The sequence below is a fragment of the Arachis hypogaea genome, chromosome 2 (assembly GCF_003086295.3).
Source record: "Arachis hypogaea cultivar Tifrunner chromosome 2, arahy.Tifrunner.gnm2.J5K5, whole genome shotgun sequence".
In the NCBI taxonomy this organism is placed as follows: Eukaryota; Viridiplantae; Streptophyta; class Magnoliopsida; order Fabales; family Fabaceae; genus Arachis; species Arachis hypogaea.
The window spans coordinates 33,939,693-33,956,556 of NC_092037.1; the positions used below are offsets into that span (position 1 = coordinate 33,939,693).

Here is a 16,864-nt window from a genome sequence, read left to right on the forward strand (position 1 = left end):
CTCAGTGGTAGAACATATGGCTTCAAATCAAGAGATCCCTGAGATACCTCAGGGAATAAGTTATCCTCCACACAAATATTGGAAGCAACTAAGGGTAGAAACACCAAAATTACTAGGAATCATTCAACAGAAGCAAGGAAGAGACATAGAGGAGCTCAAAAAGCACCATTGGACCTTCAAGAAGGCGCCACCCTCACTCAGGTGGATTCATTCCTTGTTCTTTATTTCTTTCTGTTTTCGGTTTTTAGTATTGTGTTTATTTATGTTTTGTGTCTTTATTTCATGATCATTAGTATGTAACCATGTCTTAAAGCTATGAATAAAATCCATTAATCCTTCACCTCTCTTAAATGAAAAATGTTTTAAATTCAAAAGAACAAGAAGTACATGAATTTTGAATTTATCCTTGAATTTAATTTAATTATATTGATGTGGTGGCAATATTTTTTGTTTTCTGAATGAATGCTTGAACAGTGCATATTTTTTATCTTGTTGTTTATGAGTGTTAAAATTGTTGGCTCTTGAAAGAATGATGAACAAAGAGAAATGTTATTGATGATCTGAAAAAAATCATGAAATTGATTCTTGAAGCAAGAAAAAGCAGTGAAAAAGCAAAAGCTTGTGAAAAAAAAATGGTGAAAAAAAATATAAAGAAAAAGAAAAAGTAGTAGAAAAAGCCAATAGCCCTTAAAACCAAAAGGCAAGGGTAAAAAGGATCCAAGGCTTTGAGCATCAATGGATAGGAGGGCCCAAGGAAATTAAATCCAGGCCTAAGCGGCTAAATCAAGCTGTCCCTAACCATGTGCTTGTGTCATGAAGGTCCAAGTGAAAAGCTTGAGACTAAGTGGTTAAAGTCGTGATCCAAAAGAGTGTGCTTAAGAGCTCTGGACACCACTAACTGGGGACTCTAGCAAAGCTGAGTCACAATCTGAAAAGGTTCACCCAGTTATGTGTCTGTGGCATTTATGTATCCGGTGGTAATACTGGAAAACAAAGTGCTTAGGGCCACAACCAAGACTCATAAGTAGCTGTGTTCAAGAATCAACATGCTTAACTAGGAAAGTCAATAACACTATCTGAAATTCTGAGTTCCCAGAGACGCCAATCACTCTGAACTACAAAGGAAAAAGTGAGATGCCAAAACTATTCAGAAGCAAAAAGCTACAAGTCCCGCTCATCTAATTAAATTAATATTCATTGATATTTTGGAATTTATAGTATATTCTCTTCTTTTATCCTATTTGATTTTCAGTTGCTTGGGGACAAGCAACAATTTAAGTTTGGTGTTGTGATGAGCGGATAATTTATACGCTTTTTGGCATTGTTTTTAGGTAGTTTTTAGTAAGTTTGAGCTACTTTTAGGGATGTTTTCATTAGTTTTTATGTTAAATTCACATTTCTGGACTTTACTATGAGTTTGTGTGTTTTTCTGTGATTTCAGGTAAATTCTGGCTGAAATTGAGGGACTTGAGCAAAACTCTGAAAAAGGCTGACAGAAGGACTGCTGATGCTGTTGGAATCTGACCTCCCTGCACTCGAAATGGATTTTCTGGAGCTACAGAACTCCAATTGGCGCGCTCTCAACGGCGTTGGAAAGTAGACATCCAGAGCTTTCCAGCAATATATAATAGTCCATACTTTATTCGAAGATTGACGACGTAACTTGGCGTTGAACGCCAAGTTCATGCTGCTGTCTGGAGTTAAACGCCAGAAAAACGTCATAATCCGGAGTTGAACGCCCAAAACATGTCATAACTCAGAGTTCAACTCCAAGTAAAGCCTCAGCTCGTGGATTGATCAAGCTCAGCCCAAGCATACACCACGTGGGCCCCGGAAGTGAATTTATGCATCATTTACTTACTCATGTAAACCCTAGTAGCTAGTCTAGTATATATAGGACATTTATCTATTGTATTAGACATCTCTGGTCTCAGTTTTGTTTTATTCTTCATCTTAGGAGATCATTGATCACGTTAGGGGGGCTGGCCATTCGGCCATGCCTGAACCTTTTGCTTATGTATTTTCAACGGTGGAGTTTCTGCACACCATAGATTAAGGGTGTGGAGCTCTGCTGTACCTCAAGTATTAATGCAATTCTATTATCTTTTATTCAAATCTCTCTTATTCTTATTCCAAGATATTCATTCGTACCCAAGAACATGATGAATGTGATGATAAGTAACCCTCATTATCATTCTCACTTATGAACGCGCGTGATTGACAACCACTTCCGTTCTACATGCAACAGAGCTTGAATGCGTATCTCTTAGATTCCCCAACAGAATCTTCGTGGTATAAGCTAGATAGATGGCGGCATTTATGAGGATCCGGAAAGTCTCACCTTGTCTGTGGTATTCCGAGTAGGATCCTGGGAATCTGGAAAGTCTCACCTTGTCTGTGGTATTCCGAGTAGGATTCCGGTAATGAATGACTGTGACGTGCTTCAAACTTGCAACCTGCTGGGCGTTAGTGACAAACGCAAAAGAATCAAGGGATTCTATTCCAGTAGGAGCGGGAACCAACCAGTGATTAGCCGTACTGTGACAGAGTGCGTGAGCATTAGTTTTCACTGCGAGGATGGGATGTAGCCATCAACCATGGGTGATGCCTCCAGACGATTAGCCGTGCGCCTGACAACCGCATAGGATCATTTTCCCGAGAGGATTGAAAGTAGCCACAGCTGATGGTGAACCCCTATACAAAGCTTGCCATGGAAAGGAGTAAGAAGGATTGAGTAGAAGCAGTAGGAGAGCAGGCGTCCCTGAGTCCTGCAGCACCTCCACTCGCTTATCTGAAATTCCCACCAATGAATCTGCATAAGTCTTCTATCCTTTTATTTAATCTATTCTTTTATCTTTATTTTCGAAACCCATAAACCATTTTAATCTGCTTGACTGAGATTTACAAGGTGACCATAGCTTGCTTCATACCAACAATCTCTGTGGGATCGACCTTTACTCACGTAAGGTTTATTACTTGGACGACCCAGTACACTTGCTGTTAGTTGAACGGAGTTGTGAATTTGACCAAGAGACACAATAGTTTTTGTGTATATGCCAAAGAGCCAATATTGATGATCACAATTTCGTCCACCAATGGAGGACCTAGTTTCATTCATGAAACTTAAAGTGGCCTTAGATAGATCAGAGACTAAATTTGCTAAGTTAGAGGTATTCTGTTCATAATTCTCTGTCTGTTACTGAGAACATGATGGATAAGGCTTGATATTGCTGAGCCTATTTCTTCCACCATTATTAAAGCCTTGTTGAGGCTTTTATTGATTCTTCCATGAGAAATTTGGATGATTTCTCCATGATGAATTATAAGTGTTTCCATAAGGTTCACCTAAGTAATTTACCTCTGCCATTGCAGGGTTATCAAGATCATAAGCTTCTTCTTCAGAAGATGCCTCTTTAGTACGGTTGGATGCATTTCGCCATCCATTCAGACTTTGAGAAATCATGTTGACTTGATGAGTCAACATTTTGTTCTGAGCCAATATGGAATTCAGAGCATCAATTTCAAGAACTCCCTTTCTTTGAGGCGTCCCATTATTCACGGAATTCCTCTCAGAAGTGTACATGAACTGGTTATTTGTAACCATGTCAATAAGTTCTTGAGCTTCTGCAGGTGTTTTCTTTAGGTGAATGGATCCACCTGAAGAATGGTCCGGTGACATCTTAGAGAACTCAGACAGACCATAATAGAATATATCCAGAATGGTCCATTCTGAAAGCATATTAGAAGGACACCTTTTGGTCATCTGCTTATATCTTTCCCAAGCTTCAAAGAGGGATTCACCATCTTTTTGTTTGAATGTCTGAACATCTAATCTAAGCTTGCGCAGCTTTTGAGGAGGAAAGAATTTAGCCAAGAAGGCCGTGACCAGCTTATCCCAGGAGTCCAGGCTATCCTTAGGTTGTGAATCCAACCATGTTCTAGCTCTGTCTCTTATAGCAAAAGGAAAAAGCATGAGCCTATAGACTTCAGGATCTACTCCATTCTTCTATACAGTCTCACAGATCTGCAAGAACTCAGTTAAAAACTGATAGGGATCTTCTGATGGAAGTTCATAAAACTTGCAGTTTTGTTGCATTAGAGCAACTAGTTGAGGTTTCAGCTCAAAATTGTTTGCTCCAATGGCAGGAATTGAGATGCTTCTTCCATCAAACTTAGAAGTAGGTGTAGTATAATCACCAAGCATCTTTCTTGCATTATTGTTGTTGGGTTCGGCTGCCATCTCCTTTTCTTGTTCAAAAATTTCAACAAGGTTGTCTCTGGATTGTTGTAATTTAGCTTCTCTTAGTTTCCTCTTTAGAGTCCTTTCAGGTTCTGGATCAGCTTCAACAAGAATGCTTTTTTCCTTGTTCCTGTTCATATGAAAGAGAAGAGAACAGAAAAAGAAGAGGAGGGGAATCCTCTATGTCACAGTAAAGAGGTTCCTTATTATTAGTAGAAGAAGAAAGGAATAAAGAAAGGAGAATCCAAACAGAAGGGTGAGGATAGGGGTAGTGATTTGAGATGAAGAGAGGTGAAGAGAAGTGTTAGTAAATGAGTAAATAAATAGGAAAAGATGAGAGAGGGAGAAATTTTCGAAATTAAATTTTGAAAAGGAGTTAAATGATTTTCGAAAATAAAGATAAGAAATAAAATTAAAATTAAAATTTAAAACAATTAATGTGTTAAAAAAGAATTTTTTTGAAAAAGAGGGAAGTATTTTCGAAAATTAAAGAGAGAGAGAAGTTGTTAGGTGGTTTTGAAAAAGACAAGAAACAAACAAAAAGTCAAATAGTTAGTTGAAAAAGACTTGAAAATCAAATTTGAAAAGATAAGAAGATAAGAAGTTAGAAAAAATATTTTAAAATCAAATTTTTCAAAAAAGATAAAATTTTGAAAAAAATATGATATAAAAGATAAAATGAAAAGATATGATTAAAAAGATAGGTTAGAAAAGATTTAATTTTTAAAATTAAAATTAATTACTTAACTAACAAGAAACTAAAAGATATGATTCTAGAATTTAAATATTGAACCTTTCTTAACAAGAAAGTAACAAACTTCAAATTTTTGAATCAATCATATTAATTGTTAGCATAATTTTCGAAAATAAAGATAAAACTAAGAAAAAGATTTTTGAAAAATATAAACATTAAATTTTCGAAAATTAATAAACAAATGAAAAATATTTTATTTTTGGAAAAGTTTTGAAAAGATAAGATTTTTAAAATTTGAAAATTTGACTTGACTTAAAAATTTTAAAATTTTTTGACTAAGTCAACCCAAATTTTCGAAATTTTGAAAGAAAAAAAAGGAAAAGATATTTTTTTTATTTTTGAATTTTTAATGATGAGAGAGAAAAACATAAAAATGACCCAAAACATAAAGATTTTGGATCAAAACACATGATGCATGCAAGAATACTATGAATGTCAAGATGAACACCAAGAACACTTTGAAGATCATGATGAACATCAAGAACATATTTTTGAAAAATTTTTGATGCAAAGAAAACATGCAAGACACCAAACTTAGAAATCTTTAATGCATGGACACTATGAATGCAAAAATGCATATGAAAAACAATAAAAGACACAAAATAAGAAAACATCAAGATCAAACAAGAAGACTTACCAAGAACAACTTGAAGATCATGAAGAACACCATGAATGCATGAATTTTCGAAAAATAATGCATAAATTTTTTAAAAACATGCAATTGACACCAAACTTAAAAATTGACTCAAGACTCAAACAAAAAACATAAAATATTTTTGGTTTTTATGATTTTATGATTTTTTTGTATTTTCTTTTATTTTTTTCGAAAAAAAAACATATAGGAAAAGAAATTAAGAGATTAAAAATTTTTTAATAAGAATTCCAGGAATCTTTCAATGTTAATCTAAAGCTCCAATCCAAGGGTTGGGCATGGCTTAATGGCCAGCCAGCTTTAGAAGATATAAATCAGGCATGCAACAGCTGATATTTTATCCAACTCCATATACATACCCGTTATGTGGACAAGTGGAAGCCTCAATCCAAAAGGATTTGGATATGGCTTTACAGCCAGTCAGGCTTCAACATGTTACTATGAAACTCTAGAATTCATTCTTAAAAATTTTGGAATAATTTTCGAAAACAAAGGGAAAAATTTTGAAAAATATTTTTTTGAAGACTTTTTGAAAAGAAAAATAAAAAGAAAATAACCTAATTTGAGCAACAAGATGAACCGTCAGTTGTCCATACTCGAACAATCCTCGGCAACGGCGCCAAAACTTGGTGCTGTTGCCGGATCAAAAAAAAACTTGGCACTGTGGTTGCACGTAATTGTAATTCGAACAATCCCCGGCAACGGCGCCAAAAACTTGGTGCACGAAATTGTGATCATCAACAAATCCATTAAGCAAGCACTGGGAGTTATGGAGAATGTGCTGGTTGGTGCACGAAATTGTGATCATCAACAATGACTTCAATAACTTGGTAGCGCTCTCAAATGTGAATCACACTTAGTCACAATTCCGCACAACTAACCAGCAAGTGCACTGGGTCGTCCAAGTAATACCTTACGTGAGTAAGGGTCGATCCCACGGAGATTGTTGGTATGAAGCAAGCTATGGTCATCTTGTAAAACTCAGTTAGGCGGATAATAAATGTTATAGAGCTTTCGAATAATAAATAATAAATAAACAGGAAATAAAGATAGAGTTACTCATGTAATTCAATGGTGGGAATTTCAGATAAGTGTGTGGAGGTGCTTGTCCTTGTTGGATCTCTACTTTCCTACTGTCTTCTTTCAATCCTTCTTATTCCTTTCCATGGCAAGCTATATGTAGGGCATCACCGTTGTCAATGGCTACATCCCATCCTCTTAGTGAAAAAGGTCCAAATGCTCTGTCACGGCACGGTTAATCATCTGTCGGTTCTCGATAATGTTGGAATATAATCCCTTGATTCTTTTGCGTTTGTCATCACGCCCAACAATCGCGAGTTTGAAGCTCGTCACAGTCATTCAATCCCGGAATCCTACTCAGAATACCACAGACAAGGTTTAGACTTTCCGGATTCTCATGAATGCTGCCATCAATTTTAGATTATACCACGAAGATTCTGATTTAGGAATCCAAGAGATATGTGCCCGGTCTAAGGTAGAACAAAAGTGGTTGTCAGTCACGTGTTCATAGGTGAGAATAATGATGAGTGTCACGGATCATCACATTCATCATGTTGAAGTGGAACGAATATCTTAGAATAAGAACAAGCAGAATTGAATAGAAAATAGTAGTAATTGCATTGAAACTTGAGGTACAGCAGAGCTCCACACCCTTAATCTATGGTGTGTAGAAACTCCACCGTTAAAAATACATAAGTGATGAAGGTCCAGGCATGGCCGAATGGCCAGCCCCAAACGTGATCAAAAGACCGAATGGTCAGAGACTAAACAGTCAAAAGACTTCTAATACACTAGTAAAAAGTTCTATTTATACTAAACTAGCTACTAGGGTTTACAGAAGTAAGTAATTGATGCATAAATCCACTTCCGGGGCCCACTTGGTGTATGTTTGGACTGAGCTTGATCTTTACACGAGCTGAGGCTTATCTTGGAGTTGAATACCAAGTTGTAACGTGTTTTTGGCGTTCAACTCTGGTTCGTGATGTGTTTCTGGCGTTTGACTCCAGAATGCAGCATAGAGCTGGCGTTGAGTGCCAGTTTACGTCGTCAAATCTCGAATAAAGTATAGACTATTATATATTTCTGGAAAGCTCTAGATGTTTACTTTCCAACGCCATTAAGATCGCGCCATTTGGAGTTCTTTAGCTCCAGAAAATCTATTTTGAGTGCAGGAAGGTCAGAATCCAACAGCATCAGCAGTCCTTTGTCAGCCTTTTATCAGAGTTTTGCTCAGGTCCCTTAATTTCAGCCAGAAAATACCTGAAATTATAGAAAAACACACAAACTCATAGTAAAGTCCAGAAATGTAAATTTAGCATAAAAACTAATAAAAACATCCCTAAAAGTAGCTAGATTATACTAAAAACTATCTAAAAACAATGCCAAAAAGCGTATAAATTATCCTCTCATCACTGGTAAAAGTGAGAAAATTCTTTCTCCTAGCTGACTTTGTCATCCTGGATATGGAAGAGGATCCTAACACTCCCATCATCTTGGGGAGGCCCTTCCTAGCTAAGGGCAGAGCATTGATAGATGTTGAAAAAAGGGAATTATTGCTAAGAGTGCACGATGAGCACCTAGAATTTCATGTCTTCAGGACCCTACATGAACCCACTCAAGAAAAAGAATGCATGAAGGATAAGGCCAAAGATCACAGGTTAAAGGAGTTAACTCTAAGGCTTCCAAAACCATGCTTGAAAGAAGGAGAGATAGTGCAACAGACCAAAGAAGTCAAGGAGGAACTAGATCCAAAGCCCCCAGATAAAGAATCACCAAAGCATGAATTAACTTCTAAGAAAGAAAAAAAGAAGAGGCCAAGAGGGTGGAGAAACAAGAAGATCCCTACTGAAGGCATTTCACCAGGGGATAAAGTGGTGTTAAACACCCAACCAATGAAGGTGTCTCCACAATTGTCTGAGTACTATACTGTGAACCAGATCCTTTCACTTGAACATCTAGAAATCATCAAAGAGGAGACCAGAAGGAAGTTCACAATAAGAGGAGAAAAGCTAAGGCACTATGATTTTCAGCCTCCATGATCAAAGGACAAGATGTCAAGCTAATGACACTAAACGAGCGCTTGTTGGGAGGCAACCCAACCATATATAACTCTCTTTCCCATCACTGTTTCAATAAGAAGGTTAAGTAGATTTGTTTATATTACAAGGAGCTAAGTTTGGTGTTTCACACTAAAATAATTCAAAAGTGAATGTAGGATGCTAAGTTTGGTGTTCCACCAAGAATTTCATTTAAAAACACATTTCAACCCTATACATAAAAGGTTACTAGTTCCAAACAATCAGGGAAACCACTCAACCATTGTCTGTTTTCTAGTGTTTAATTTGCTTCCTTTAATAGAAACAAAAGGGTTCATGTATGTAATTAATTTTCATAAGAGACATTGGTAAGGAACCAAGTTTGGTGTTCACACACCAAAGTAGGTTCAAAAGCCTACAAACATTCATGCATGTTAACCAATTTTTCAAGTGCTTGGGGGACAAGCAACTTCCACTACCATTGCAGAAAACTATTCAACCTTTTTAACAGGACTGTACATCATCAGTAAGAAAAGCACAAAAGCTAAGAAGACGGATGAAAAACTAAGCAAAGAAGAGACCAAAAGGTTGTATTGTTACTCAACTATTTATATATTACTGTGCTTTAGTTGGAAGTTTAATTGTACCCCTTTCTGATAAGTTTACCCTTATTTGCACTCTGCTAGTTTATTGTCCTGTTATTATTCGATTAAGTAATCTAGCCAGAATGTTTGCATCACTCATCCTACTTGAATAAATGTCTTGTTTCCCTCTGCATAAAGAAGAGAAGATGAGCAAAATAGAAAATAAGTGTTCAATGTGGTAGGAATAAGAATAGAGTTCAGTGGTGGTAATTGCTTGATTAGTTGGTGAGCTCAATAATAAAAGCTGCAAGATGGAATACATCTTTCAAGTATAGACTTAGTTACTGTTGTAAAGCCCTCAATTAATAAGTATCCTTGGAAAAAGAAGAAGTCAGAAGAAAGAAAAGCCAAGAATTGGCAAGAAAAAAATGAAAAGAAACAAATAACACGGCTAGACACCAATAGCTTGAACCTTAGGACATATGCCTGTGGTGCTTTTTGTACTAGGATCTGCTTGGACAATTAGGTTTTGAGGAGTCTTTTAAAACTTGGTAATTGATTAACTAATCCAGAATTACCAACCGAAAGTCCAATATCAAGAGCAACCTAGTTACAAGGCATTTAGTAACCCAAAGAGGTGCTGGGCATCAATGTTCCTAAGAAAGAATTGTGAGCCAAGTGTCTGTAGTGAAGAGGTGTTGAGAAAAATTGAGCCAAAAAGCTACTGCAACACTTGACACTGAGCTACCATTAAGAAATAAGTTTTTGAAACAAAAGAAAGAAGGAAAATTCTAACAGGGTTCAATAAAAGAACAAGGCATTATAGCAGCAACTCTAGTTAATCCTCAAAGAGACATTTCACATTTGGAAGCTGATAATAATTGAGCTGCATTACATCTACATAAAGCCCCATGAACCAAATTTAATTACCTGCTAAATAAGGACATCTATGCTTTTCTGCTTTCATTCATTTCTTCTCATGTTTTAGTGCTTGCTTGGGGACAAGCAAGATTTAAGTTTGGTGTTGTGATGACAAGTCATCTTATGCTAGATGCACAAGCATTTTTTATCTGTTTCATTAGGTTTTATGCAGTTTCTTACACAATAAGTAAGTGATTGGAGTGGAATTCCATGTTTATCTTGATTTAATCAAACATAATTAATTTTATACAAAATCATGAGATTTATACAAGATTTAAGTGATTATTATAAACAACGCAATTTCTTATGATTTTGGTGAGACTTTGATTTCTTGTTTGATTGATTTTAGGTGAGAAAGTGAAGAAAAGGAGAACCACTCCAGAGTAACGTTACGTTCAAAGAAAGAACGCCACACTCACTTGCGATGTGCATGCGTACAGGACGCCTACGCATCAGGGATGAATTTTTGAAGAACCACGCGCACGCATGCATGATGCGTACGCGTGGTAGTGGTTGGCGCTCGTTTTCAAAGAGAGCGCTACGTTCATTTACACAGCACGTGCTCGCGTGCATGACACGCACGCGTCAATGGAGCACCTGGGACAAAGCACGCGCACGCGTGACTGGCGCTGAAGCTTGGAATTGAGATTTTACTACCCACGCACACGCGCAGAGGATGCGCACGCGTGGGCAACGCTCACTAAGCCAACGTAGTGCTCAATAAGAGAACGCTATTGAAGACGCGTACGCGTGAAAGGGGCGTGCGAGCTTGGTGGGAGCTGAAGACTGATAGTGACGCGTACGCGTTGATGAGCAAAGTCGCAAAGCGACGCTGATAAACCCATATTTCATGAGTTCTTTTGTGCTTAATTTGAGTGATTTATTCAATCCTTCACCTACTTATTCACATTAATTGCATGATTTTACGTTCCCTTCCTTATTATGTCATATTGTGAAAAACATCTTTCCTAAGCTTTAAAATTAATTGTTTTAATTACCTTTATTTCCATTCGATGCCATGATTAGTGTGTTGAGTAGTCTCAGGTTTTCTAAGGCTGAATGACTTAAAGGTTGCAAAAGGAAACATACAAAAATGGAAGGAGAAGGCAAAATGGAGCTTTAAGGAAACTGGTATCCACGCAATCGCATGGACGATGCGATCGCGTGCCAGAAGCGAAGAAGCAGCGACGCGGCCGCATGACTGACGCGACCGCGCGCCTCAAGTAGAACACCCACGACGCGGACACGTGACCGACGCGACCGCATGGCAAGGAAAAGCTCCAGACGACGCGACCGCGTGACCCACGCGGACGTGTGACAGAGGCCACGTATCAGAAATCACAGAATACGCCCCCAGCAATTTCTGAAGCCCTTTTTGGCCCAGATCCAAGCACAGACAGCATAGATTAGAGGTTATAAAGTGGAGAAATGCATCCATTCAGGGAGAGCTCGCCAATTTCTAGTTTTCATGATTTAGATTTAGTTTAGAGAGAGATTCTCTCTCTCTCTTTAGGATTTAGGATTTCTTCTTGTTTTGAGAGTAACTCTGGATCCAGGTTTAATGTTCTTTTATTTTCAGTTTACGTTTATTTATTTATTTGCTTTTAATATTTGAATTGATTTATGAATTATTCCATGTTACAGATCTCTATTTTGAATTAATGATATTTGAAGTATTTTCAGTTAAGATTGTTCTCTTTGATTTAAGTTACTATTGCCTTCCATCTAAGGTCACCTCTATTATTCTAGCAATTTTACTTTTTCCCCTTTTGGTTTTGGTTAAGAAATCAGTAACTCAACATTTATTAAACTCAACATATTTGATAATCGTTATCTTGCTAATTGAGCTGAACTTAAGTAATCCCAACCTTTTCTTAGAAAATAAATAGGATTTAAAGTTCAATTTAATTAGTCCCTTGACTTTCCTTTGCTTTAGTAAAGGTTGACCAAGTGGAGTTTAGATTCAACTTTCCTTATAGTTGAGAGAGATAACTACGTTGGACCTTCAATTTCTCAAACCTTGCCCAAAAGTTTGCTTTACAGTATTTATTCATTTTTAATTGCCATTTAAATTATTTGTCATATAACATATTCCCACCTTACTTCCAAAACCCCAATTTACAAACTCATAACCAATAATAAGAACATACCTTTCTCGCAGTTCCTTGAGAAGACGACCCGAGGTTTAATACTCGGTTATCAATTTTAAAAGGTGTTTGTTACTTATGACAACCAAAATGTTTGTACGAAGGGATTTCTGTCGGTTTAGAGACTATATCTACAACGCGACTGTTTTTATGAAATTCTTTACTGGCAAAAATCCTAACGTCAAAATGGCGCCATTGCCGGGGAACTGCTAACGTGTGCCTTATCATTGGTTATTGTAAATACTTTTCTTTTGCTTGCTTATTTATTTTTATTTTTATTTTTCCTTTTTATCTTTATTTGCTACTATGAACTCTCACTCCTCTCACTTTGAGTTTGGTTCTAATATTATTAAAGGAAATAGAAGTTACAGCAGGAATGTGCATCAAGGTCAGACCAATCAAGAATGGATGGAACCAAGAGGATCTAATCAACCTCTTTGGCAACAACACCCTCCAAGATATCATGGACAAAGACCATTCTACCGTGCATACCCAGCTGAAAGACATGGTGGACAACCTTGTAACTACCAACAAGCCCCACCCCGTACATATAGACCGTCCTTTCAACATAACCTCGAACCACCACACTCACAAGCTTCTCTTCACCATTCGCCACCATATGATCCTTCCTTGCCCCAATACCAATCCAATCATTCCCAATCATCACCACTTCCCTTTGTATCATGTCTAAGTCCAGCAAACCGCGAAGCAGAGGATCGCCTCAAAGAAACAGTAATTAAATTTCAAACAACCGTTCAACAACTGGAGCAAGCATTAATTTAATGGGCTTCTAGGTGCTCAAATATACAAGGATCAACCACAGCTCCATGTGGACAGTCTAACGAAGAGCGTAGCATGAAAGAAATACTAGAGACTCCAGTGGACAAGACAGAGAATGAATTTGTACTAGAACAATTAGAAGAAGCTTTCATTGTTCAAAAAGAAGAGTTGGTTGAAGATCTAGGAGATGCTGAACTTCCATGGGAATCAAGAGTTGAGGAGAACCCCGTCAAGGACATCACAGTTGATGCTAAGGAGGATAAAGTACAATCTCCAAAGCAAGTCGTTTATGAGGAAATAGACAGAATAATCCAGGAAGCAATTTCCCTTGATGATGATAGTCACAAGTCTAGTTCTCTTAGTGATGAACTTGCATCCGCAAGCGAATTCTCTGCGATCGAAGAATCTTCCCCAAGTGAATATGAAAATGATGCGGAGGTAGATTTCTCTCAACCTCCAATCTATGACTCAAGTGATGAGGAAGACACAGAAGACTTTGACCAGGATACAGATACAATTGAAGATCCTTGCAAGGAAGTGGAGAAATTCACAGAACAGCACAAGGAAACGGAACTTACAGAACCACCAAAAACACCTATCCCAAGGCCATTACCACCTAATACAAGCTTCAAGTGGGTACAATCCTTAACTTTTAACTGCATTTTTTCACTTGAATATGGTTTACTTGAAATAGATGGCCAGCTTAGAGCTCTCTGCGGCTTTAAGAGTAAGAGGAAAATGGCTCGTACTCAGAGCTGGTGCAAAAGGTTTAATAAGGTTCCACGTTTCACCTCGAAGTACACGGATTGGTATCATGCTCAATTGCATGGATCACATAGGACGTTTGGTCACCACGGTGAGATTCTACCTCTTAATCCGCCCGAATGGAAACGTGTAGATCAAAACGGAGGCAGATTTAAAAGTAAGGCTCGGAATCATGGACTCTATCCTGACATTTGTCATCCCGGGAGCCTGAAAATCTGCTTGAAGCTGCTCAGAAGCTTCACATGCCTAGTTTGGGACCCCGAAGGCTATTGGAATTCCAAGCATTGGTGGAGATTTTTGGACAAATTTAAACATAAGCCGCCATAGCAGGAAGCTCTTCCAATGTCCAACTTAAGGACTTTAACTAAAAGTGCTACTTGGGAGACAACCCACCATGGTATGGTCGCTTCTTTTTCAATTTATTTCTTGTTTATTGTTTTCATTTTTTCTTTTTCATCTTAACATTAACCTGGAATCATGCATAGCATTCATGTTAATCAATGCATCCTACATTTTTCATTTAAAAAAAAGGGTGCACGACGCGACCGCATGCCCCATGCGATCGCGTCGAATCGCGAAAAATACCACCCATGCGACCGCGTGATGCACGCGGCCGCGTGATATACATATCGGCGTAAGGATCCAACGAACAGAAAGTTGGGCTGGAATCGTGCGGCCCTTGTGCGATTCGCACAAATTGGCCCACGCGATCGCATGCACCATGCGATCACGTCACTTACCAAAACCGAATCCCACGCGACCGCGTGAGCGACGCGATCGCGATCGCGTCATATGGATTGCCCATCACCCCAAAAGGAGACAAAGAGTTGTGCTGAAACGGCGTTGGAGTCGTGCGTTTAGCACGAATTCCAGCGACGCGATCGCGCGACCCACGCGATCGCGTCACCCCTCTTTTCCCCCTCTCAAGCGATTGCGCTCCCCACGCGATTGCGTCCCTCTCATTTTTCACCCTAACCACGCGACCGCGTGCCCCACACGGCCGCGTGGATCCGAAAATATAACCCCCCCAGCCACGCGAACCCTATCATTCGCGCAACCCCCAACCCCCAACCCTCCTCCTCTTCTCTGCCTTCTCCCCTTCTCTCTCCTTCCTTCTTCTTCCCACCGCCCCCCTCCGCCGCCACCGCAACGCCGTGCCCCACCACCGCATTGGACGCCGCCACGACCACCTTCTTTCCTCTTCCACCCCTTCTGCTTACCAGGTTCCGCAATACGCAGCCCTTTTTATCCGTTCGTCATTTTTCTGTATTCTTTTTCCCGTTTATGTTCATGATTAGGATAGATAGTCTTAGTGGATTTTTAGGTTGTTAGGTAGCTTAGGCTGTGGTTAGTGGATCTAGGTTTGTTTACTTGCACTATTCTTACTTCTGTTTTATCCTATGTGCATCTCTGTGCTGCTATAATCCTAATTCATATGCTACATTTCTTGTATGTTGCTGCTGTTACATTGAGTTTTTATATTTATTTTACATCTATGTACATGCAGCTTTATTTTTAAACTACTGTGATTGCTGTTTGTTTTCCGGGACAATCCAATTTTAGCCGGAATGCTGCCCAAATTTTTTAAAATTGTTTTCATTCTTGTTTTGCTTTGGCATTTCTAAACTCTGATTTACTCTACTTTACCCAAACCAATTCATGAATGCTATGGCCAGCTTTCTTATCCTTTTTGTTTCCTAGTTCATAAATTGCATTTGTGATTCACTGATTCCAATTTTTGCCTTCTTTATTTTTTATTCGAATCAGCATCATCCTGTTTTCTTTATTCGATTATGAGTACTTCTATTCTTACCTGTGAATCCTTGTTATGGAATTTTTCTATGCCACTTACTTTACTAACTCCTTATTTTAATTTACTAACTCCTTTTTTACCATACTAACCCTTTTGTTCTCTTGTCTGATTATTTTCCCTTTCTCTAACTTTCTCACCTTGGCATATTGACTATTTCTTCCATTTAACATATGTTCCATCACATTTCATTTACTCATTTTCCTTATTCTCCGTTGCCGCTTTGAGTTTCCTTTGTTTATATTGTCTTTTGCTTCCCTATTTTATCCATTCCCTGGTTTTCTGTTTTTCAGGATGTCTATCTCACAGAGAAAAGGGAAAGGTGATGAGCGGATAATTTGTATGCTTTTTGGCATTGTTTTTAGTATGTTTTTAGTATGATCTAGTTAGTTTTTAGTATATTTTTATTAGTTTTTAGTTAAAATTCACTTTTCTGGACGTTACTATGAGTTTGTGTATTTTTCTGTGATTTCAGGTATTTTCTGGCTGAAATTGAGGGACCTGAGCAAAAATCTGATTCAGAGACTAAAAAGGACTGCAGATGCTGTTGGATTCTGACCTCCCTGCACTCGAAGCGGATTTTCTGGAGCTACAGAAGCCCAATTGGCGCGCTCTCAACGGCGTTGGAAAGTAGACATTCTGGCCTTTCCAGAAATATATAATAGTCCATACTTTGCCCAAGATTTGATGGCCCAAACCGGCGTTCAAAGTCACCCTCAGAAATCCCAGCGTTAAACGCCGGAACTGGCACCAAAATGGGAGTTAAACGCCCAAACTGGCACTAAAGCTGGCGTTTAACTCCAAGAAGAGTCTCTACACGAAAAAGCTTCATTGCGCAGCCCAAGCACACACCAAGTGGGCCCGGAAGTGAATTTTTATGTCATTTACTCATCTCTGTACACCCTAGGCTACTAGTTTTCTATATATAGGACCTTTTACTATTGTATTAGGATCTTTTGATCACTTTAGATCTCTAGATCATCTTTGGACGTCTAGTTCTTAGATCACTGGGAGGCTGGCCTCACGGCCATGCCTAGACCTTGTTCTTATGTATTTTCAACGGTGGAGCTTCTACACACCATAGATTAAGGTGTGGAGCTCTGCTGTACCTCGAGTATTAATGCAATTACTATTGTTCTTCCATTCAATTCCGCT

At 38.4% G+C, this 16,864-nt stretch overlaps 1 non-coding gene across 1 annotated transcript; it reads left to right on the top strand.

The window, feature by feature from the left end:
- Positions 1-3,733: 3,733 nt before the first annotated feature.
- Positions 3,734-3,841, top strand: LOC112765907 (small nucleolar RNA R71). Its single transcript, XR_003183961.1, has one exon. It is a non-coding gene; the product is annotated as a small nucleolar RNA R71 (small nucleolar RNA).
- The last annotated feature ends 13,023 nt before the right edge of the window (positions 3,842-16,864 follow it).